The 24,586-nt window shown below is 51.4% G+C and overlaps 1 protein-coding gene across 11 annotated transcripts in view; it reads right to left on the reverse strand.

Moving 5' to 3' along the window:
• The window catches only part of ARAP1 (ArfGAP with RhoGAP domain, ankyrin repeat and PH domain 1), a 65,760-nt gene extending 43,119 nt beyond the window's left edge, over positions 1-22,641 (reverse strand). For 4 of the 11 annotated variants that reach the window (XM_029915207.1, XM_029915206.1, XM_029915205.1 and 1 more), the window contains exons 1-3: positions 9,812-9,911; positions 8,108-8,201; positions 4,736-4,817 (exon numbers count right to left, since the gene is read on the reverse strand). The gene's annotated coding sequence lies outside the window, so the exon portion shown is untranslated. Of the gene's footprint in view, positions 1-4,723; positions 4,818-8,107; positions 8,205-9,811; positions 9,912-22,516 lie in introns of those variants that run through there. The other 7 variants (XM_029915199.1, XM_029915198.1, XM_029915200.1 and 4 more) reach the window with 7 other exon arrangements.
• Positions 22,642-24,586: the final 1,945 nt, after the last annotated feature.

Genomic DNA, 24,586 nt, shown 5'->3' on the forward strand with positions numbered 1-24,586 from the left:
TATCTATTGATGACCAATAACATAAATTTCTAGTTGGAAAACCCAAAAAGCCCAACTAAGAAACTATTACAAACAATAAAAGAATTGGTAAGTGACCTGGATTCAAAACTAATATAACAGAATTAATACTTATAGGCAATAACCAGGTAGAAACCAGGATGAAAAGCCTCATTTACAATAGCATCACAGAACCTAAAACACCAGGAAGAAACGTAATAAGAAATGTGTGGGATCTGTAGGAAGAGGCAAAAAGAAGAGACCTGGACAAATGGAAAGACACAGTACGCTGCTGGGCAGAAGGCATCATAAAGATACCAATTCTCTCTGAATTAATTTACAAATATGCACAATACTATTAAATATACACACAAGTTCTGTGGGTGGAGGAAGGGGAGCTAGACAAGCGAATGTGAAAATTGATGTGGAAAAGTAAACAAGCAGGAAGAGCCAGGAAAATTCCAGAACCAGGGGATGGAGGGTAAAAAAAAGTAAAGAGTAAGAACCAGCCTCACCAGATATTAAAACATATAAAGACACAGTAATTAAAACAGTACATGTTACCGGCATCTGAAGAAACAGAGGAATTAAACAGAACAAAAGGTTCTGGGGTGCCTGGGTGGCTCAGTTAGTTAAGCGTCTGACTCTTGATTTTGGTTCAGGTCATGATCTCTCAGTTCATGGGATTGAGCCCTGTGTCTGGCTCTGTGCTGACAGTGCAGAGCCCGCTTGGATTCTCTCTCTCTCTCTGCTCTTCCCCTGCACATGCTCTCTCTTTCTCTAAGTAAACAAACAAATATAGAGAGAGAGAGAGAACAAGAAGTTCAAAAATAGACCCAAATGCATATAATAATTTAGTGGACAATAAAAGTAACATCTCAAACTAGTAGAGAAAAGATGGATTATTGAGTTGTTGGGAGAGTAGTGGAACAACCTAGAAACAAAGTTAGACCCCTACCTCACACCTTACAACAGGATAAATTAGATAGATGAAAGATTTCATTACAAAAAATAAAACTATGAAAGGATTTAAAATATCATCTCAGGCAAAAACCTTTTAGAAATGATACAAACCCAGAAAGATTTTAAAAGAGTAAAATACTGAACATAAATATATGAAAAAAACTTAACCTCTCCGCACTAAGTGGTAACAGGGTGAGGCATTCCCCTGCCTGGCTGGTGGGAGTGCCTCTGGGAAGGGCAATTAAGGCCACCATAGCTATGAAAACCCCACAACCTTCTGTTCTTTGTTCCAGCCACCCCCAGACACTATGCTGCAATCTTCCTCAGTGACTGGCAACAGTGATGTATACAGTAATAAAAGATTGGAAATAACCAAAATACCCATCATTCAGGGAATGGTTAACTAAATTATAGTGTGGTCATATAGTAGAATACTGATCAACCGTAAAAAATGAGGAAACTCAGGGGCGCCTGGGTGGCTCAGTTGGTTAAGCGCTTGACTTTGGCTCAGGTCATGATCTCATGGTTCATGAGTTTGAGCCCCAAATCAGGCTCTGTGCTAACGGCTCAGAGCGTGGAGCCTGTTTCCCATTCTGTGCCTCCCTCTCTCGCTGCTCCCCCCCCCCACTCACACTCCGTCTCTTTCTCAAAAATAAATAAATGTTAAAAAAATTTTTTTTTAAAGTGAGGAAACTCAGTACACACATGATGATATGGGATGACCTCCCAGGTATGTTGTTAAGTGACTAAAGAAAGGTGCAGAACATTATACAGAACGTTCTGCCTTTCCGTAGAAAAAAACAAACCAGAGAGAATAGATTAATATGTGGGGATGGTAAATGCATAAAGTATCTCTGAAAAGATACATCAGAGACAAGGTAACATTGCCTCTAAGGAGGAAAACTGAGGGCTGAGGGGATGGAAGGGAGCAGACACAGAGCCAGGCTTCAAGGGGTCAGATGCTGACACGTGTTCAATTCCATCTTTAAGACAAAGAGTATCAGAAGGAAACAGTCAGCAAAACTAAAAGACAACCAACGGAATGGGAGAAGATACTTGCAAATGACATATCAGATAAGCAGTTAGTTTCCAAAATCTATAAAGAACTTATCAAACTCTATACCCCCCCAAAAATAAAGAATCCAATGAAGAAATGGACAAAAGGCATGAATAAACACTTCTCCAAAGAAGACATCCAGATGGCTAACCAACACATGAAAAAATGCTCAACATCTCTCATCATCAGGGAAATACAAACCAAAACCACAATGAGATACAACCTCACACCCATCAGAATGGCTAACATTAACAACTCAGGCAACAACAGATGTTGGTGAGGATGCAGAGAAAGAGGAACCCTCGTGCACCACTGGTGGGAATGCAAACTGGTGCAGCCACTCTGGAAAACAGTATGGAGGTTCCTCAAAAATTAAACATAGAACTACCCTATGACCCAGGAATTGCACCACTAGGTATTTATCCAAGGGATACAGGTGTGCTGTTTTGAAGGGGCACATACACCCCAATGTTTATAGCAGCACTATCAATAGCCAAAGTATGGAAAGAGCCGAAATGTCCATTGATGGAGGAATGGATAAATGAGATGTGGTATGTTTGTGTGTGTATATAATGGAGTATTACTCAGCAATCAAAAAGAATGAAATCTTGCCATTTGCAACTATATGGATGAAACTCGATGGTATTATGCTAAGTGAAATTAGTCAGAGAAAGACAAATATCATATGACTTTATTCATATGAGGTATTTAGAATACAAAACAGATGAACGTAAGGGAAGGGAAGCAAAAATGATATAAAAACAGGGAGGGGGAAAAAACATAAGAGATTCTTAAATATGGAGAACCAAACAGAGGGTTATTGGAGGGGTTGTAGGAGGGGGGGATGGGCTAAATGAATCTACTTCTGAAATCATTGTTGCAATATGCAACTAACTTGGATGTAAATTTAAAAATTAATTAATTAATTTAAAAAAAAGAGTATTAGGCAGGAGCCTGGGTGGCTCAGTTGGTTAAGTATCCAACTTCGGCTCAGGTCATGATCTCACAGTTCGTGGGTTCAAGCCCCACGTCGGGCTCTGTACTGACAACTCGGAGCCTGGAGCCTGTCTTCAGATTCTGTGTCTCCTTCTCTCTGCCCCTCCTCTGCTCACACTCTCTCAAAAATAAAAATAAATAAATAAATAAATTTAAGAAAAAGAATATCAGGAGCACCCAGGTGGCTCAATCAGTTAAGGCTCCAACTCTTGGTTTCGGCTCAGGTCACGATCTCACAGTTTGTAAGATTGAGCCGTGTGTTGTTGGGCTCTGGGCTGACAGTGAAGAAAGAAGCCACCTGGGATTCCCTGTCTCCCTTTCTCTCTGTTCCTCCCCTACTACTGTGCTCTCTCTCTCTCTCAAAACAAACAAACGAACTTTAAAAAAAAGAATATCAGAATATCTTACTTATCATTTTACAATATACACAAATACCAAATCATTATGTTGTATACCTGAAAACTAATACAATTTGTATGTGAATCATATCTCAATTTAAAAAAATTTAATTGAAAGAAGAAAGAATATCTTACTTTTGTAAAAATTTCCAAACCACAAGACTGCGATGCACACACTGCCCGGGCCCCTCCTGGGCCTCGACGGAGCCTGAAACTCAGGCTCCATCAGCTTCCCCGGGAACCTACCCCCAGTGAAAGGAAGACTTTTCACTCTGCATCTTTATCTATTACTTACATCTTGAATTATGCGAGTTCTTTTTATTTTTTTAAGTTTCTTTATTTACTTTGAGAGAGAGCAGGAGACGGGCAGAGAGAGAGAGGGAGAGAGAGAATCCCAAGCAGGTGCCACACGTCAGCATAGAGCCCGATTTGGGGCTCAAACTCATGAACTCTGAGATCATGACTTGAGCCAAAACCAAGAGTCAGATGCTTAACCGACTGAGCCACCCAGGCTCCCCTGAACTATGTGAGTTCTTTAAAAAGGCTGCTGAGGGACCCAAAGGAAGACACAAACAAACAGAAATACACTTGGTGTTCTTGGATGAGCCAGCTCTCAACATTATGAAGACATCAGTTCTTCCTAGGTCAAGTGACAGCCAGCACAAAACACATTCCCCGCCGCCGCCACCCCGAACCACCAAATCACCAACTGGCAAATTCTAAAGTTCATATAAAGTGATAGTAAGGATTTGTTGTTAGGTGGAAAAATCAGAAGCAGAACAGCGTTTTATTATGTAAACATCTGGGTTAAATTAAAAAATGCTCACACATGTACATATGTATATATGCATATACATGCACGTAGACACACACACACAGACACACACACACACACACACACACGCACACACACACGGAATACCTAGAATACCAAAAAACCACCTGCCTTTGGGGAGGAGAACAGGCAGCTGGGAGGATAAGAGAGGGAGGGCTACCTTTCACTGTCCTGTTCTGTATCTTAAACTTTTGTGCCACTTTCCAAAAACTAAATACAATTTAAAAGATAACATGATACAAAGAAGTAAAAAAAATAATAATAATGTGATACACACCCCCCACCCAACCCACTGTCCGTGCCCTACCCCACCCCTTCAAAGCCATCCTGGGAAGCTCTTTAGCCTCACCCTCTCTCTGCCCCTCTGCCTATTTTCAAAATGAAAACTGGGGCATCAGGTCTGGCCTCCATGAAGCCTCCCCCACCTCAAAGTTGGGGCTGAGCCGGCCACCCCCAGCCCAGCTCCCCGCTTCCCACCTCCTGACTCACCCCCTGGGCTGCCAGGACACCAGGGATCCTCCCAGGGGCAGCAGCTACTCTGAATCGCTCCTCATCTTGATCTGAGGGGCACCTGCAAGAACAGAGGTGGAGCCACTTTGAGCAGGAGGACAAGAAGGAAGAAGGAAAAGAGGAGGAAAGAAAGAAGAAGGGGAAAGGGGAGGAGGAAGAGAGAAGGAAGCACGAGATGGGGAAGAGGGTAGAAGAAGGAAGAGTTCAGGGAGCCTAACAGAAACCAGGTGGGGAAGTAGAGGTTAGATGAGAGCAAGGCCTTCCTGCAGGAGTGAAGAGGCAGAGGCTCGCCCAGAGGTGACGGCCACACGGACTGCCAAGAGGAGTCAGCACTTCCGGTTGTCCGGCCCTCCCCAGAACTAGCAGCAGGGAGGTGGTGGAAATTGTTGGGCCTGGAGTGCCCCCAGGGAGGACCGGGAGGGGGGCAGATGCAGTTCCCATCGGAGGCAGAGCCTGCCAGTGAGAGGGGGGGACACAGGGGGGACCCAGGGAAACAGGACCCTCTCCTGAGGAGTGGGGTGCAGGTAGAGGGGACCAGCTGAGGCATGAGACCTCAGAGGTCCGGCTCTTAAACACGTGTGGGGGCCAAATGAGGGTGTTTCCAGGTGGGAGAGGCAAGAACTGGCCATCCCTGAGGGCAGGCTGCGGGCAAGCCCGGGGGTCGGGGGAGGGTAGATGGTGGTTTCCTACAACTAGGGCAGGGTCAGCGGGAAAACTGCTGGTCACTGCATGAGGGCTTCAGGGGATACTTGTGAACATTTCAACTTACTAGTTAGGTATTTGTCTCAAGTAGACTCTACAACTATTTCTTAGGATGGGGCTAAAATAGGTACAGGTTTTAAAAGTATTTATTTTATTTTTTCAGTTTATTTATTTTGTGAGAGAGACAGAGAAAGCACAAGCAGGGGAGGGGCAGAGACGGGGGAGAGAGAGAGAATATCGCAAGCAGCATCTGTGCTGCCAGTGCACAGCCCAACTTGGGGATGGATCCCAAGAACAATGAGATCGTGACCTGAGCCAAAAATCAAAGAGCCAGACACTTAACCGACTGAGCAACGCCGGTGCCCCTAAAAGTATTTTAAAAATAAATCTTAGGCAATTTGTACTTCAGAAGGAATTGGCAAAGAAACGCAGTTCTACTCAAGTGACAATTTTTAAAAAAAACAATAGGGCCGCCTGGGTGGCTCAGTCAGCTGAGTGTCCGACTTTGGCTTAGGTCATGATCTCACTTAGGTCATGATCTCACGGATTGTGAGTTGGAGCCCGTGTCAGGCTCTGTGCCGACAGCTCAGAGCCTGGAGCCTGCTTCAGATTCTGTGTCTCTCTCTGTCTGCCTCTCTCCTGTTTGTGCTCTCTCTTTCTCTCAAAAATAAATAAATAAACATTTTTTAAAATACTTTAAAAAATAAATAAAAGACAACAGACAACATGAATAGTTCTTATTATATGCCAGGTACCTAGTACCTAAGCACTTTTTATTAACTTAATTAATCTTCACAGTAACCCTAGGACATATATATATCATAGTTTAAGATGAAGAAATTGAGGCACAGACAAGGTAAGTAATTTGCCCAGAGTCACACAGCAAGGAAGGGGCAGCTTGAACACAGTCTAGTTTGGCTTTGTCTAATGCAGTAACCAGTAGTGGCCGCATACAGCTGTGGAGCTCAAGATGCTGCCACCTGATGAAGTGTGCTGTATAAAGTACCCACTGGATTTTGAAGGCTTTGTACAAAAAACCCAAGAATATAAACTATCTGTATTCTTTCTATTTATTACACAATACAAGTATACATTATTAAAATTAATTTCACCTGTTTCTTCTTTTTAATGTTTATTTTATTTTTGAGAGAGACAGTGTGTGTAAGCGGGGAAGGAGCACAAAGAGAGGGAGACACAGAATCCGAAGCAGGCTCCGGGCTCTGAGCCGTCAGCACAGCGCCTGACATGGGGGTCAAACTCATGAACCATGAGATCATGACCTGAGCCCGAGTCTGATGCTTAACTGACTGAGTCATCCAGGTGCCCAATCACCAGAAAATTTTAAACTGCACTTGTGGCTTCCATTTCACTTCTTCTGGATACTCTAACTCTAGACTCTTAACCACACTGCTCACTGTTTCTCAAAAGTGATCATGAATACTGAGCACCTGCTACGGCTTGGGCCCTGTTCTAACAGTTCTACACGGACTGATGGTGGCCCCAACCACCCGACTGAAATGTCCAGCGCTGGGAAAGGGGAAACCACTTCCATCCTGAGAAAGGGTCAACCCCCTCCTGGGTCTCCCTCAAGTTCCCATTCCTGCAAGAAAGACTGCAGGCCAAGGTCAGACTCAGGGATCCATATTGATTCCATTCTAGGATGGCCTGGTTCAAGGCTCTGGAAGTATGAACCTCAGACCTGGACTGGCACTCCAGGAATCTCAGGCTAGAGGGCTGACACCATCCAGCCAGGGAAAACAGCCCACAGGGCCTTCTGCAGGCTAAGGATCAGGGAAGATTTCCTGATGGAGACAGCTCTTGAAAAAGAAGTTTGGAGCAGAGCCCTTCTGAGCCATGCTGGAGCCTGAGGCAAAGAAGGAAACAGCAATACCGAACCTCTTTATTTAACATTTTGGTATTTTGGGGGCGCCCAGGTGGCTCAGCTGGTTAAGCATCTGACTTCAGCTCAGGCCATGATCTCACGGCTCGTGGGTTTGAGCTCCACGTGGGGCGCTGTGCTGACAGCTCAGACCTTGGAGCCTGTTCCAAATTCTGTGTCTCCCTCTCTCTCTGCCCCTCCCCCACTCACACTCTGTCTCTCTCACTGAAATAAATAAACATTATTTTTTTATTTTGGTATTTTCTTGGATTTTTTCATTAGTTTTGATTTTTTTTTAAATATAGCTTAAAAATATTACCTTGGTTTACTGAGCTTTTTGCTCACCCCGCCCCCTTATAATTTGTGCCCAAGGCAAGTGCTGCACTCACTGCACCCTGATCCTGCCCTGGTTTGGGGGTTTAAGCCCTCCAGCTGCTAAGGCACCTTACTAAATCTCCACCCCCAGGAAAGCAGGGACCAGCAGAGGAGAGTGTCATCCTGTTGTGACAGCATGGCCACAAACTAGGGGGTTCCCCTCCTCCCCCTCCGCAAGGGCCTGGCTCAAGCTTCAACACCCTACCCTGCCCCTTCTTCTGCCTCCCTCCAGCTCCCCTCTGCTGTGCCAACCTCGGTCCCACCTTCCACCCGCTGCTCAGATCCCACCCCTGCTCAAAGCCACAAGTCCAGCCCCTTGTCATTCAACTCGCTCCAGCCCTGACATTTACAAATGAAGAAACAAACACCCACAGAGAGGAAGTGACTTGACATACCTCAAGCCCCAGCCAGGCTGGGCTGGCTCAGGACTCCCTCCATGTCACTTTTTGCAGCAGGCACCAGCTTAGCATATGGGATCCCCGAAAATGTCTGCTGACAATGATGAGCAAATGAGCCACATTCTCCCACCTTCAGGTACTGATTCCAGGTTGCCTTCTTCAGCAAGTCCTCCCTAACCGCCCCCCTTGGGCTCCTAAACCTCGGAAGCTGAGCCCTGTGGTAGAGCGCTGCTCCTGATCCGTCTCTAGTAGTTCCATTCATGGGGATCCATCTCCACCTGACCCCTGCTGGGGATAGCAACCTGAGAGTCTGCTCCCCTTCTCATTCCCCCTGCCCTCCACGGTAGAGCCCAGGGCCACTCAGTCCAGAGGTAAGAGTCATCTGGAATCCTTGCTAGCTAGTCCTTCAGGTCTGGACCTCAGACCCTCTTGTTGGAGGCAAAGCTTTCAACTCTCTGTCCTCTAATTACCACTTTGCCCCCCACCACAGTTTAAATCTAGTTGCCCTCTTCTCTATTCCAGCCCAGCCTCTCCCTTGTGCCATGCCCACCTTGTGCCATGCCCAGTGCAGCAGGAAGGCAGCCCAAAGCCTCAGCCAAGGACAGGCACACTCCCACTTCCTCCATTTCCTAAATGCCTACTGTATGCCCAGCCCTTGGCCAGATTTCTACCCTTATCTCAGTGTCCTCACAACAATCCCAAGGCCTGCGATTTTCACCCCATTTCGGGGAAGCTGTGTGAGGTGGAAATTTGCCCAGGTCACTCGCTGGAACCAAGAGGGCCTTCAGAGGATGTGACTGCCCCTGTCTGATAAAAGAGAGGCTTCCAGAGGGCCCTCCTGAGCTGGGCTTTGAAGCAGGAGGAGGTTGTGCTTCCAGCCAAGTGCAAGGCTCACAGGGATGAGAAAGGGCCCGGCAGACCCAGGAGGGTGACTTCAGCAGGGCAGGAATGGGGGATGTAGAAGGCCAGTAGTAACACCAGACAGGTTTGAGGACTCCCACAAGGGTGTGAGCTTTCTTTGCATTCTGATTTGCATGAGTGAGTCAGGCCTGAGTCAGGGCAGCCTGGAAGGTCCTAACTCCTTCCACATTCAGCTCTGAAGTCCCTTCAGCCAAGCCCCTTCTTCCCTCCCACCCCCCACAACATCTTTAGGCCTCCTCTACACAGAGCTGCACTCTGGGTTCAAGGGAAGGATCTGTGATGGGTGAACAGGAGAGGAAGGCAGGCCCAGGGTCTACACTGAGGCCTGAGGTTGTCCACCACTCTCCCTCTCCTCCCCTACATGCCCCCCCCCCCCCCCCCCCCCCCCCCCCCCCCCCCCCCCCCCCCCCCCCCCCCCCCCCCCCCCCCCCCCAGCCCCCCATGGCAGGCTAGGCTGGGACCTTAGCATATAGCCCTCAGGAAACCCCTCCGGTGGCCCACATAGGAACCAAGAACAGTACATATACAGCTGTGGCCAGGCCAGGTCTACAAACCACAACCTCCCCGTACCACAAACTTACACCTCACACAGCCTCCAGGGACACACACCTCGCGCCCCACTTGGCAGCCACACAGCAGATCTCCTCCCCCCCAAACACAGCCTTCAGTCCCCACACTCCCTACCAACAATGTGACTGTGCACAACTGCCCCAGAGTCCCACAATGCCCAGTACCCCCAACTTGCCCCGCCGGCCCCCCAACAGAATTACCAGGTGATACCTGTGGGCAGGGTCACATTTGATCTGCCGCCCTCCTGGGTGTTCTCAGGACTCTGCTAAGCAGGCAAGAAGGCTTGGAGACACTTCCCTTAGATATGAGGAACTAAGTGGGGGCTGGGTTCCTGGCCCCGAGGGTGCAGAAGTGGCCCCTGCCCCCCTGCAGAAGCTAGCTCCTTCCAGCCCAGCTAGGCTAGCAAGGCGGCAGGTGCACAGGCAGGCAGCTAACTGATCCTCGGGCCCAAAGGCTACTTTCTGTCTCCCAGGGATGGGTGGCAGCTGCATCCCAAACCCAAAGAACTACAGTGGAGTCTCCTGCCCTGCTGCAGCTCCGAATCTCCATCCCATCACTTCCCGGGCACCAGATTTCTGTCCGTTCCGTCCATGGTGTGACCCTTCCTCTGGGAACCCAGGAGTGGTGGAGGTGTGAGGAGCAGTACTCAGGGGAGTAAGGACTGAGTCAGGGCCCCAGCGCCGCAGCCACCTGGTAGGAAGCTGGGGGCCACTAGTGAGTCAGAGCCCTCTCCCCTCAAGATGCCAGGCAAGTCCGGGTTCCAGTCCTGGCTGGAACCTGAAGCACTGGGCAAGTCATATCCCATTCGGAGCCTTGGTTTCCCCCTCCATAAAGCAGCGCTGTCACCCAGATGACTGTGCCACGTCACTATGTATATACTAGAGACCGCACTCACTCGTCATCTGCTCACTCTGCTGGTAAGACATATACTTCCTGTTCCTTAGCCCCAAGGCCTCAGCCAGTCCTGACCAGAGGGGCCCTCGGTGCTGGCCTTGTAGCCAGGCTCTAGTCGGGACCCCTCAACACCCTGGAGTTCTCAGTTACTCCAGATACCAATGACTACAACACCCTGCCCCCTGCAGGGCTCCAGACTGGGCACCCCACTGTCCCTGAACCTTGTTCTGGGTGGCCCCAGGCACTGCACATTCCCACCCCACAGTGAACTCTCCAGGGAAAAGCAATGTTACCTCAACGTAGGTGGGGCCTTTGAGCAAATTAGAAAAGATGCCTCTTCCTCAAGGGGGCCCACAGTGGGCAGATGGATGGGAAGCTCAGCAGAGAGAACAGGCTAGGTTTCAGTACCCCCTCTCCCAGCTCTCACTTCACCTCCTCCCAACCAGGTACCCTTGGACAGTGCACAACCTGCACATCACACACAGTAGACCTGGTGAGAGGCAGGACATTAAAAAAAAATTTTTTTATGTTTATTTATTATTGAGACAGAGAGAAACAGCGCATAAATGGGGGAGGCGCAGAGAGAGAGGAAAACACAGAATCCCAAGCAGGCTCCAGGCTCTGAGCTGTCAGCACAGAGCCCGACACGGGGCTTGAACCCACAAACCTTGAGATCATGACCTGAGCCGAAGTCGGATGCTTAACCAACTGAGCCACCCAGGGACCCCAAAGCAGGACATTTTAACAACCTCCTTGGGGCAGTCCATTCAGCATCACCCTAATAAAATATAAAACCCTATTCATGACCAAGGTACATTAAAGACTAAGGGACAGGAGACATACTTGACCTGAACTTCAGGCCTAGCCCTAACTCCAATCCAATCTTGAAAGACTACCCCTTTCTACGACCTTCCTGTCTGTCCTGTATAAAGTTTTATAGCTGTGGATACTTTTATAATTAGAAGACCAAATGACAAAAGTATCTTGTCTATTAGAATTGAGTTTGTCCCAGTTCGTTCCTCAAAACATTATAAGGTAGCTTTATGACTTTTTTTTAATGTTTATTTATTTACTTGAGAAAGAGAAAGAGAGAATGAGCAGGGAAGAGGCAGAGAGAAAGGGAGAGAATCCCGAGCAGGCTCTGCACCAAGCTGGATAAGGAGCTCAATCCCACAAACTGTGAGACCATGACCCGATCTGAAATCAAGAGTCAGACATCCAACCCACTTAGCCACCCAGGCGCTCCAGCTTTATGATTTTAAATGTAACATGAACAGACCACTAAGAGAAGTATTATAAATAAGACTGATTTCCTGGGTCATCTGGACTGGAGAATGGGAAACCGAGACCCAAAACTCCCTCCCTCCCACCATGATCTTATCCTCCCAAAGGTCTTAAGACACAGCTTAGCAAACAAGGTCCCCCTCACCAGGACATGGAGATCAGTAGCAGAGGGGCAGCCCAGGGACTTTCAAATGGGAAATGGACTGAGGTCCATCAGTAAACATGAGACTCCAGGGTCCCTGTGGTTTGTCCTCTGGACAGCATCTGACCCCACCCTAGCACTGACCGTCACCCATGTTCCCCCAAACCTCATGCCCAAGCTCCACCTTAGAGAGGGTCAGATAGGGAGGAAGGGATGGGATGAAGTGGGAATATCTAGAGCACCTCACTTGCAAATACACAAAGCTGAAGTTCAATGATTTGGAGTTTAGGCTTTGTCAAAGGCAATGACACATGAATCCCCCTTGGCCAACCATCTCCAAATGGACCACTCTGGACCACTCCCTCCCATTTCTCCGTGCCTCCTCATTACCCTGTTTTGACACACCCCCTCTCCATCCCTATCGCTTCCATCCACCCCAGGCCTCGTCAGGCAAGTCTGGATCTCTGGGCCCTCCTCCCTGCTTCTGCCCTTGACCCACCTTCAGCCAGCACACCCGCCAGCCTACCCTGTAACTGCCCCCAAGGCAGAGCTCCTCACATAACCCTCACCCCACAGCCTTCACCCACATCAACGTTCCCCATGTCCCAGCCCGTGTCACTGTTCGGGCACAGCTCAGACCAGCCCCACAGCACCTGGGGAGACCTGGGACACCCCTAGCAGGAACACACTGGACCATGGCCTGGTCCCCTGCCCTCAGTCACAGACAGTCCTCTACTGAGCTGGGAGCTTCCCAGGCAGGGCAGGGAGCACCTCCCCCCCAACCAAAGTGCTGGGTAAGGGGGAGGCCCAAGGTGCCACAGAGTGACTTCAGGAAGATCTTTCTCTGTGTCCATTGCCCTCTAAGGCAGGGGTGGGGGAGAGATGGGGGCTCTTAACATTATAAATGAGTGAGTCTAAAACAGGAAGAAACAGGGCTGACCACATGGTGGGTGGGCGTACACAGGTCAACTGACAGGCTCCCAGGCAGCAGGAGTGGACAGAACCAGAGTCACGTGCTGGAACCCTCGGAAGGTTGAGGGCTGGTCCTGGCCCTGGGGAGAGGGACAGAAGGCTGCTTGACTCTATCCTGAGTTGCGCCAGAACCTGATGTGCTTACTCACCCAGGAGGAAGACTTGGTGGGCTCCCCTGCACCCTAGAACGAGCAGCCCGGGAGAACAAGGGCCCGGACCTGCCATCTCCCTAGGCAGCCCCTGGAATGGAGAAGCCAGAAGATAAGCAGGCCCCTCGCTTGCTGGCCGCTGAAAGGGGAAGCGGCCTGTGTTGATGGGGTGGAGGTGATCAGACTGGCAGGACAGGGGCTAGAAAGGACCAGCTGCAAAGGCCCTGGCCTCCAATTTCACGTGTGATCTCAGCCTTCCCAACTATATAGTCAGACAACAGATAGGAAGATTCCCTGACTCAGCCTCTCCTCTCCCACTCACAGAGAACATTCTAACCCACTTATCCAACCCAGCCATCCCTGCCTAAAACAACAAAAGGTTGTGATTACGAACTGCTTACCATCCATCAGGCACTGTGCTAAACACAGTATGCGGATTGTTTCATACCATCCTCGAGACAGTCTAGAAAGTGGAGGGCTTTTTAGCGCGATTTACAGAAGAGGAAAAAAAAAAAAAAACCCAGAAAAGTTAAGTAACCTGCCTAAAATAACATAGGAGCCAGAATCCAAATGAGGGCTCCGGGGCCCCTCTTTCTACTCCATCTCCTCATAGGGCACAGTGCAGAGACAGGCAGAAAGCAGAGGATACAGGGAGGTCAGGTGGACAAGAGAGAAGGAGCAGGATGAGAAGGGCCTTGAAGGCCATGCTAAGACACTCGTCCTTACTGTCCAGAAAACAGGAAGCCATGAAGGGCAGCAGGGTGCCTCGGGGATGGATCATGGGGCAGGCAGGCAGCCAAGCGCACTGGGGTGCCTACCACTGGGAGACTGAGAAATTCACATAACTTCTGAGTCTCCGTTTTACCATCTGTATAATGGGGATTATGACAGCCCCACCGTGCAGGTTCCGGAGGAATGAATGCATGCCTTCAAAACACAGCCCAAATCTGACCAGCTCTCACTCCCTAGTGGCTTCCCACCTCCCTCAGACTAAAAGCCAAAGCCAGCACATAGCCTTCCTACCAGGGTCCATGGTCTGTCCCTACTACCTATCTCCTTGCTTTTATTCCCCCCACTGTGTGCTCTTACCTCAGAACTTCTGCCTGGAATGTTTTTCCAGACATCTGATGACTCACTCCCATACTTTTTCCAGCACTTTCTCAAATACAAGGCCATCATTCCCTGAACACTCCACCTAAAAATGTGCCCCCATGAGTCCCTGACCCTGTATCATTTTTCAACGCCCACTTAGCACTATTGGATTACACTACTGTATTACATACTTATTTGTTCATTGTCAGTATCCTCAACCGGAAGACAGGGGCACTGTCTCATTCACAGCCCTGGTCCCAGCGGCTAGAAGCGTTTGACCACTGGAAGAATGGATGAACGGATGTCCACAAAGGCCTCGCTCACCTCGGTCAGGAGCTTGGGACACAGCTAGGGAGAGGGATGGTGGGATGAGGCAGGTGTCAAGGTTCAGACTGGAGTTCTAGGAGCCAGACTCAACTCTGAAGTTCCTTGCCCCCCACCATGGCTAGGCTTGCCCTTTCTCTCCACCTGAGGCTGCCCTAGCCACTTCCTGCTGTGCTGGCCTGATAAACACTGCTGGGGAGCCCTCACCCACAGAGAGGAAGTGCTGACTCTCTGCCCACCCCTCACCATTCTCCAGAGCAGGTCAGAACCTCCCTAGACTTCAGGAGTCTCGGAGACCAGCCCCCTCCCTCTGCCCTGCCTACCCCTTCTGTTACTCTCTAATACCCAGAGGGGTTCAAAGGGCCTCCACCCTCTGGCTCCTGCATCTTAACTCCTCACCCATCTCATTCCCTCTGCTCCCACAGCCTGACACTTTACCTTCAGGTCTTTGCTTATACTGTTCCTTCTGCTTGACACATCATTCTCTACCTTGCCCTTCAAGTCCAAGTGTCACCTGCTCCGGGAAGCAGTCTCTGACTCCCACAGCCACAGTCCTGATCATACCGGGATGTCACTATGTGTGACTGTGTCGTGCATACATTCATTCTCTCTCTCTCACCCCAGACCTGGCTGGGTGTTCCTTGAAAGCAGGACCAGGATCTGATTACCCTGCATCCCCACTACCAGCCTGAGGTTGGCACACAGTGAATATCTATTGATTGAATGGACATCTCCCAGTTTTATACACAGAAAGCAAGTAGCCCAGCCAAGTGATGACTTGCCGAGGTCACACTGCCATCAGTGGCCGGAGTGTGGCTAGAACCTGGCCTCTGGCCTCCTAGGTCAGGAGCCCCGCCCAGTTACAGTTACAGCCTCCTGCCTACTACACCCCAGCCCTGCCTTCCCCCAGCTCTCCACAGCCCCCAACCACCTGCCCCTTAGGCATTTAGGAACCACCCTATCCAACCTTCCCCTCTTCCAGAAGAGGCAAGTAAGCCCTAGAGAGGTGCAAGAAACTAAACTAACCAGGGCCACACAACAAGTCAGGACCAGGGCCTGGGCCCCCCTAGACTGGAGTGCTACCCCTTCCACTAGCCTGTTTCTTGGAAGAACTGGGAGGGGACAGTCCCCTCAGGTAACCTCAAAGTTACTAGAGCAACGCCCCTACTCCACATAGGCTAGGTCAGCCCAGCACTGAAAGATGTGGGTTTTCAGGCCACTGGCAGTAGAGACAGATGAGTGTCCTGGTTCATGTCCTGAAACAGAAACTGGAACAGAACCGCCAGAACAACAGATGCTCCCTGGACCTTCAGTCTCCCTAGGCTTAGCACACCCATCTTCAGAGCTGAGGAGACAGACAGAGGAGGAAGAGCCCCAGTCTGAGGGGAGAGGTAGGTCTTCAGCTGAGGCTCTGACAACCCGTCAGCAAGCAGGACAGACCCCACCCCAGAGCTATTCTGTTGTCATCTGGCAAAGCCTAGTCCCCAACACTGCCCTCTGGGGGCGGGGGGGGGGCATTCTCCCCACAAGGTTGCTGGGGTGGCCTTTAGGAACAATCTATGGTATGACAGCTGCAGACTCACAGGGCCTGCCTGCATGAAGGTCCCCACTCAAACAGATAAAAGCCTCACCCAGGGGGTACCTGGATGGCTCAGTTGGTTAAGCATCTGGCTCTTAATTTCGGCTCAGGTTGTGATCTCACAGTTCATGGGATTGAGCCCCATGTTGAGCTCTGCATTCAGAAAACAGAGCCTGCTTGGGATTCCCTCTTTCCCTCTCTCTCTGACCCTCCTCCGCTCAGTCTCTCTCTCTCTCTCAAGATAAATAAATAAACTTTAACAAAAAAAGCCTCACCCAGTTCGCACATCAAGGAGTGCAAAGCCTGGCACCTCCTCCTCCAATCCACTGGGATGTGGAGTGCTGGGAACACCTGCACGCAGGCAAAATCACAGGTCCTCCAAGGACACGTCTGGGGCCAGGAGCACACACATTCACACACAGACCCGTGCATGTGCACACTGCCTGCCCCAACGAATGTGGAGCAGAAAGGAGGTGGGAAGCACAACCCAAAAAGGAGCTTACCCAGCTAGGACGTCTTTCAGGAGGAGGGCACTTCCCTCACAGGGAGGAAACAGGCCTCCTCCCCACAAGGCAGCTCCCACTCTCATGCCCAAGGCCCTTTGGAGGCAGCTGCTGTGCCCACAGGCTCTGATGGGCACCGGAAAGAATGGGTGGGGGTGGCAGCATTATGAAATATTCAAAGGCCCTGAACCAAGGCCCAGGCTCCCTGCCCTGAGGAGGGACAGTGCCTCCCTTCGGGCTCCCAGCCTCACGTCTCTGTCCACCACTCTGCTAGGACCCTTGAGCCTGGCTCTGACCCTCCAAGACTGGACCTGGGCCTGCTAAGCCACATTCCATGTTGGCTCCCAGAGGACCTGGCTCACCCAGCAGTGTGACCCAGACCTTGCTCTGGGATTCAGCCAGCCATCAGCCCTCCCTGGACCTCCCCTCAACTCCATCCTGGTATCCAGGATGACAGTCCCACCGCCAGCAAATGAAGAGAAGGAATGGCCCCTGTCTGTTCCCTCCCCATTCGCCACCAAGATGGCTATCTCTTCTGCTACCACCTAGTCCCTTCCAAGGTCCAGTTCTCAGATTTCTGGAAAGGCGACAGCTGGGTGCACATGCCTGGGGGAGGGCAGGGTGTAGAGAGTACCCAGAGCCTGGAGGCCAGCTGTGCCACGGACCTCCAGAAGCAACCCTGAGAAACTCCAGGCCTTGTCTGTCGGGTACCAGCTGGCCAAGGTGTGGCACAGGACTCAGCCTCAACTCGGAGTCTATCCAGCCCAATTTGAGGCTCTGCAGGCTCTTGGAACCCAGAATTTTCGAAATTCAGAAGCTTGGAACCACCAGCACACGAAACCCTAGAATCCTTGAATCCCCAATGCATAGAATCTTAGACCCGGCATCCTAAAATCCCAGCTACCCGATGTGGGGAGAGGGTGGAGAGGAACGGAGAAGGCCCTCTACTACAGCTCACCTGCCTTGTTTGACTGGTTCCTCTCCTAATCTGTCCACACCTCAAGACTGCTGTGGCAGCTGCTGCTTCCTGCCCCCTCTCTGAAGATCGAGGGGCGCTGAGTTCACTGAAGTGACCAGTCCAGAGCCTCTCACTGAACCAGAGGTCAGGGACAGGACTCCAGAGCCCCAGCCCTGGCATTCTGTGGAAAGAAGTTGAAGGGTGAAGAAGATGCCCAGGATCAGGGCAGTGCCCTCTTGGGCAGTAAGGAAGGAGGCAAAGGAGACTCGGGCATACGGAGTAGCAAGATGCAGTCAATGATAGCTCCCCCTCCTGGAGGCTGACTCCCCCCAGGGCTGGCAGGGCCAGGCCAGATGCCTCCAGGAGCCCCGAGCAGCCAAGATCCCAGGTGTGACCCCTAGTTCCTTGTCCTGGGAATGGAGACAGAGGAGCAGCAGTGAGAGGGCCCAACCCTCCTCTTTCTTCCCCTTGCACGCACATTTTTTACCCTCACAATGAAGATAATAAGGAAGAGGAAGATTTTGCCACAGTCCTCCCTCCTGTTGTCTGAGTAGGGTGGCCTCTTGACCCCTGAATCATCCTCTGGTCTCCTCTGGCACTGAGCACCACACTGCTGACCACAGCTCGTGCCTGCTTCTTGTCCTCTCAGCTCTGGGATCATGTTTCCCAGGTTTGCTCAGCCGGTCACTGACATCCGGCTGTTCCATACCCCGGGCACCTTTAGAGGACTCAGGGTCTCGGTTCTGTCAGGAAGAAAGGTCTGGACCATGTGACAAGGCAGGTGGGCAGTGTCTGAGGGAAGCTCAGGGCCTCAGAGGCCTAGGAGGCCCCTGACCAGGCCCCAGGTAGGGAGGTGGACCGCAGGCCTCAGAGCCTCTGCCTGGGTGCCGGCTCTGGTTCTCCCTTTCCTCGGCTGAGAGACCAAAGGCAAGTCACTTAACTTCTACTGACCTCAGTGTCAGTAGTGACCTTCATCAGCAAAATGGGGGCCGAGAGAACCACTGTATTCAACAGAGCCCAGAGCCGACAGGACAGGATGAGAGCAATGAGCAGATCTCCAAGAGATGCTCACCCTAGAGCCGGGCCATAGGGGGCTCAGGACTCGCCAGTCCCGTCTAGAAGCAGGATGCCCTGCAGGCATGCCATCCTCACAGCTGGGTGCCAGCAATGTCACTTGACCAGGCGGCCCTCCACTCCCTGCGACCCAGGCTGGGAGTTCCCAGGGCAGAGCCCCGGTGGGATCTCCTCTGTCTTCAGTGTCTCCCAGAGCTCAGAGTTCTCACTGTGAAGAGGAAGAGAGATTCGAACTCCCAGCTCTCCTACATAATGTATGATCTTAGGCAAATCGCTTAACCTTTCTGGGCTTGTTTCCTCATCTGTAAAATGGGAACAACACATACTCCACAAGACCATTGTTGAGGATTAAATCAATACAACAAATGCTTCCACAGCACTTGGCACATACTAAGTTTCCAAGAAACAGGAGCTACTGCTACTATTATTACTTCCATTAAATAATAATTTTGTTATTGAACTGGTCACCCACTCTGATTGTCCCGATGGTCTGGGAAAGATGTCCTCATTATAGGGCAGATCTTTTCCCTTCTCAGCTATGTTGCAAAGGATGAGACAGAGAAAAATTCCACAGGAAGATCATGTGGAAGACCAACCATGCACTGCCCCCCACCCCCAGCCGTCCCTGACACCTGGGTCTATGCTTTTTTGGGCTGTCCTCCCCAAAGCCCTCATTGGAATGTACAGGTCTAGGGGCCTGATGGGAGCAGGGGTAAGTGGCCAAGATGTCCTCTCTGATCAGGGCTGGGCATTCTGGTGTTGAGTCAGCAGCAGGCCCTGAGCTTTGTGGGCACTGTGCTTGTAGGGGATCTCTCAGGGCCCTTCATATCCTCCTGCTTGGCACAGAACCCCTTCCTGAAATATGAACCACACCTCTGTGCAGGGCTGTGAAGGGAGATGAGTTCAGCCAGCCTGAGACCAGAGGAGTGGGGGAGAGGGGCCACCCAAGGGACTGCATCTGCAGTCCTTTACTGAGGGCTGCATCTGCTTGGCTGGGGTCACACTCTGCCTGAGGCAGCCTTGGACACCACCCAGGGGAAAGCCCCTCAGGGAGTAAGACCCTGGACTGAGCTCAAGGAGTAAGGTCAAGGTAGGGGAAGAGGAAATCAGGCCAAAGGAAGCAAACAAATTCCTGAGTCCTGACCCTGCCTCTACCCCTTATTTGCTATAATTTTAGGCAAATTACTTATCCTCTCTATGCCGCAGTCTTTTTATCTGCAGAACGGTACCCATCTTCTAGGGTTTCGGGAAGATGAAAGTAGTTAATATACATGAAAGGGCCCACACCAGTGCTATGTGCCAATTTACTGACATCTTTCTCGCAGATGTGATTACTCAGCTCTTTCTGTCCCTTACCCTATGTTACAGGGGGGTGATCTCTGTCTCATGGAACGATGCAAGGTTAAATAAAAGTACAAATGTGCAGCGCCAGGCACATGATAGGTGCTCAAATCAAGGAAAACTCCCTCCCTGTCCCTCTTCTTTCCCCATGAGGGTCCAGTCTAGGAGTCGGATCAGTCCTGACCCCCATCAAGGCTCAGTGCAACATCCTGGTCTGATCTCTGACAATTGGCCTCAGTCTCCCCATCTGTGAAAAAAGCTTTGGGCCAAGTGGTCTCTGAGTATCCGTGACCATATTATCTGCTCCCAACTCCATTCCCTTCCTCCTTCTTCATTTCCAGCTCACAGCCTACAGCTTCCCCTCCTAATGTGATGGAACCCTTGGGAGCCTAAATTTGAGTGGAGGGACAGCTGGTGGGCAAGAGGTATGAGCCCTCAAGCAACCCAGGGCCCATCCCAGGCTCCCAAGGGTTAAGATCCAGAGAGAAGGGCGGGGGTTGGTGGGTGCTCGGCAGGGTCAGAGCTGGACAGGCGGGCCTGGAGCCCAGGGCCTGCCTCCCCTCCCCCCACCCCGGGAACAGAGGCTACTTGTTTGGGCATCAGCCGGGTGGCTTTGAGCTTGGCTAAAGGAAGAGTGGGGTGGGGAGGGAAGGGCCCCAGAGAATACAGGGGACTCCCCTCTCCTCAGCGGATATCCTACTCTGACACTAGGTTAGTACACCACTAGACCCTAGGACTCTCAGAGGCCCCTTACCCCTCTGAACCGACCCCTCCTTCTAGGTTCTCTCTTTACTTCATTCAAACACTCACTGCCACAGACAGGATTTAGACTCTGGCCCTAATTCTTACTCCAGCAGTCTCTCTCTGGACCTTGAGACCAGAGCTTATCACCCCATCCTGCAGATGGGGAAATGGAGGCTCTGAGAAGTTTAGGGACTTGCAGAGTCACATAGCGTTTTGTGGCTGTACGGGGACTACCCCACGTCCCAGCCATTCCCATAGCTCTGCAGGCCCCTTCCCCAGAGAGCTCTAAGGAGACCCTTCCTAAGCTGTGCCCCTCTGCAGGACTGAAAGGCTAGGCAGGAGGAGGAGATAAGCAGCCCACCTGTGAAGTCCCAAAGGCCCTAGATTTTTTTTTTTTTTTTTTTTTTGATGGGGAAAAAGGCTCTAGAGAAAGAGGGTGGGGAAGACAAACACAAAGGGCTGAGGTTTCAGGTGCACAGAAGCATGGCTGGAGCCCGAGAGGTGGTGGGGGTGTGGCTGGGACTGAACAGGGAGGCCTCAATGCCCCAGGTGAAACATGCAGCAATCCGGGCCCCTGGTGGCCTCTGCCCACTTCCACCTCACCTTTTGCCCCACTCCTGTGAGCAAGTGGTGAGTGGGGAGGCCAGGTCTGCACAGTCCCGAACCAGCCATGGTACACCAGGACATTTCTCTCTACACCCATCGCCTTGCCATTCCTCAAATATACCATGGACATCCTGCTTTTGCACAAGTTGTGCTGTCCTCTGGAAGGTCCTCCTTATCCTTGTTAATTGCCACTAAACTGCCAAGGCCCATTCCAGGCATCTCTTCTTCCCTAGGTCTCCAAGAGTCCCAGTCCCTGATTCTGTTTCAGGACCGGTCTGCACTTGTCTCCTTGACTCTGTAATGAGCTTGCTGGGAGGTCTCCCTGAACCTAGACACTTTCTGTTCTCCAAAGACAGACATCCTGGATGCCTCAGTCTGGACCTCCTTGGTGCTCAGCATGCAGTCAAATCCTTTCTTAGTACCTCCACAAATCTGTGACACCCTGTAGTACCTCCCCACCCCCAACCAAGCCTGGAGATCAGAGAAGGCTCCCCAGGACAGGAACTTTGGAGGAGGGAAATGCATATGCCAGAGGCCACACTGTAATGACTCCTGATCAGAGTTCCCTAAACACCAAAAAACCACCCTTGAAGATCTGAGACCAAACACCCACCCCATGTCCCCCAGGCTGCACTCCAAGCCAGCTCTCTGCAGCGCCAATAACCCACTCCCGGCTTGACCCCATTCAGTGAACACACACCTCCTCTTTTGTCAGCAACTGGGCCAGGTAGGGGCTCTAGGGACGTCAAGCCTCCATTTACTGATGGGGAATTGAGTTGCAGAGACCGGAAGTAGTCTGCCCAAGGTCACTGGAGCCACAGGTACAGGGCATAGAGTCCTACGAATGCGAAGAGCTGTAAGGGTCTCAGCGGTCAACGAAGTGAGAGGCACTGGAGCCTTCGTTTCACAGATGAGAAAAGCAAGGTGCCGGGGCTGGGGGTGGGGGGTGGGGAAGGGTGCTGGTTGGCTCCGGCTCCTGGGAGCCTTCCTACCAAAGGACTAAGAACTGGGATCCCCCTGTCCCGCCGGTTCGTCCTCCTCCCTACCATCTCTAGCCCGACCACACATCCTCAGGAGGCGACCCTCACTGCAATCACTAGAGAGAAACAACTGACAGAAGAAACGCCCGCGGAAGTAGAGCCGAGTACACAGTCGGCGTGGGGCCTCGGCGTTCCCTTCTGCGAAATGGGGAAACTCCAGACAACACCTGCCGAAACGGCGGCGGACAGAGAGGCCCCAGCAGCCGCACTTACCTGTTCTGGGCGAAGATTCCACGTGCAGACCCGGGGACCGGGGTCCCCGTGCAGCCACTGACTCAAGCCGCTGGAAACTCGCGGCCGCAAACTCGCGGCCGCAGGCGGGGCGCGCCCACCCCGCCGGGCGCTTCCGCTGGCCCCACGTGATGCCCTGGGGAGCGGAGGGCGGGGAAGGGACAGGGACCCGCCCCCTCTTCGGCCCCGCCTAGTAGCGATCTGTGAGTCCCCTGGCCTGGCCCGCCTAGCGGACAGGTCAGACTGTGTGTCTCCTCAGCTCCTCTCGCTGCTTGCAGGTCTGTCTCTGTCTCTTGAGGCTCAGGTTTACCTCCACCACCGCCACCCGCTGAGTCTCCATCTCTTCCTGAGACTCCCTGCCTCTTGCCACCCTTTTCCTGGAGACTCTACACCCTCATTCCCACCCCAGTCCTGCCCCAGGGGCCCAGACACCCGGGGTGGAAAGAGGCATTTGGAGGCAGGACGACCTACATCTCTGACTTCCTCCTCCTGGGAGTCCTTACCCACCTCATTTTCTGAGGATACCCCACTTCCTCCCTGGGCCCACCTCCCCATGGGGCAGGGTGGTGGGGAAGAGTCCTACCCAAGTAGAGAGCTCAAGGATCCCTTGGCAGAAGGCTGCCCATGGCTTGAGGTCCTGGCAAGACTGGCTAAGGGAGATTGGGAGATTTCTGCCTATCCTGCCAGCACATACACAGATGAGGGCCCTGGGTTTGGCAGGAATTCCTGCCAGGTGACAGGTCCCTGTCACCTCTGGGGCCAGCCAAGCCAAAGACCTTAACTTCTGCTTCTATTTCTCCAAATGCCCAATGGAGATATTTGGAAAAACAGCTCTCACCAAGATGGGACATGGGGGTTGACTCTGAAATTAGAAGTCATTAATTTGAGCACCTACTACATGTCGGGCCCAGTGCTGGGCATCTCATTCCTTTTACCTAAATACTCACACCTCTCCTTGAAGATAAAAAATCAGCACCCAGGTTTGGGATTAGAATATGAAGCTCCAAGAATTTTTAGGACTTGTTCAAAGTTACAAAGCCAGTACTGGGCAAGCCTGGGATTGGAACCCAAGTCTTGGTGAGTTACAGAATCTCTTGCCAACCCTCCCCTGGACATTCACCCTGTTCCTCTAGAAAAGAGATGATGCCAAGTAGGCTGTGTCTTCCTGACAAGGCTAAGGCAAGTCATTCCTCAGGAGGGGAGGACAGGGTCAAACCTTGGAGGGAACTTCCCAGCCCAAATTCTAATGAGGTGTAAACACACTGGAGAGGGGCAAAGCATAGAACCTTCCTCCCATCCTGACAGCGGGGATGTACCTCAGGCAGCAGAGGGTTCCTGGAGGCCACAGAGAACAGGTCAGGTCCAGGCATCCCTCTATATCTCAAAGCCTAGAGTTCCATGCAGCCAGATGGAACACAGTACCAGGGACTGGCATCTGACCACTGGCAAAGCCCTGGGAGCTCCTCCACCTTTTCTGTTAACGCAGGCCTGGGGTTTTCGAAATGCCCTAGGGAAGCCTCAAATCACAGGACCTAGTCCCTCCACTGCACTCTGAGTCTGATGACCCTTACCCACAACCCCCAACCTTCCAACCTTCATTCTGAGGCCCACAGCCCTGTGGTCTTAGACCCAGGAATCTCTCCCCCTTCCTTATGTGATGGTTGGAGAGTGTCAGACCCTCTACCAATGCAGGTTGTACCAAAGGGGCCTCAGGCTGAAGGTCACACAGTCGAACCCCACCCTCTGAACCCTGACCCAGGGCTTCTGTCCTGACATACTTCTTCTCTTAGAGCAGTGAATGGTAGCCAAATAGCCTGGAGCAAATGGCAGACTAAACTTGTAACAAGGTCAGGTGAATGGATGAGTGAACTAAGGAATAGATACAGAACAGAACACACCATGGACAAGAGGAAGGGGTGACAACCTGACACATACCCGAGTTACACGTGGGGAAATGAGGGGATGACTAAAGGGGCAAAAGCCAGGGGATCAATAATAAAATTAACAAAATGAACTCTAGAATAAGGGGATTAAAGGCGACGGTGATCAGTG

This window comes from Suricata suricatta, chromosome 11, assembly GCF_006229205.1.
Source record: "Suricata suricatta isolate VVHF042 chromosome 11, meerkat_22Aug2017_6uvM2_HiC, whole genome shotgun sequence".
Classification (NCBI taxonomy): Eukaryota; Metazoa; Chordata; class Mammalia; order Carnivora; family Herpestidae; genus Suricata; species Suricata suricatta.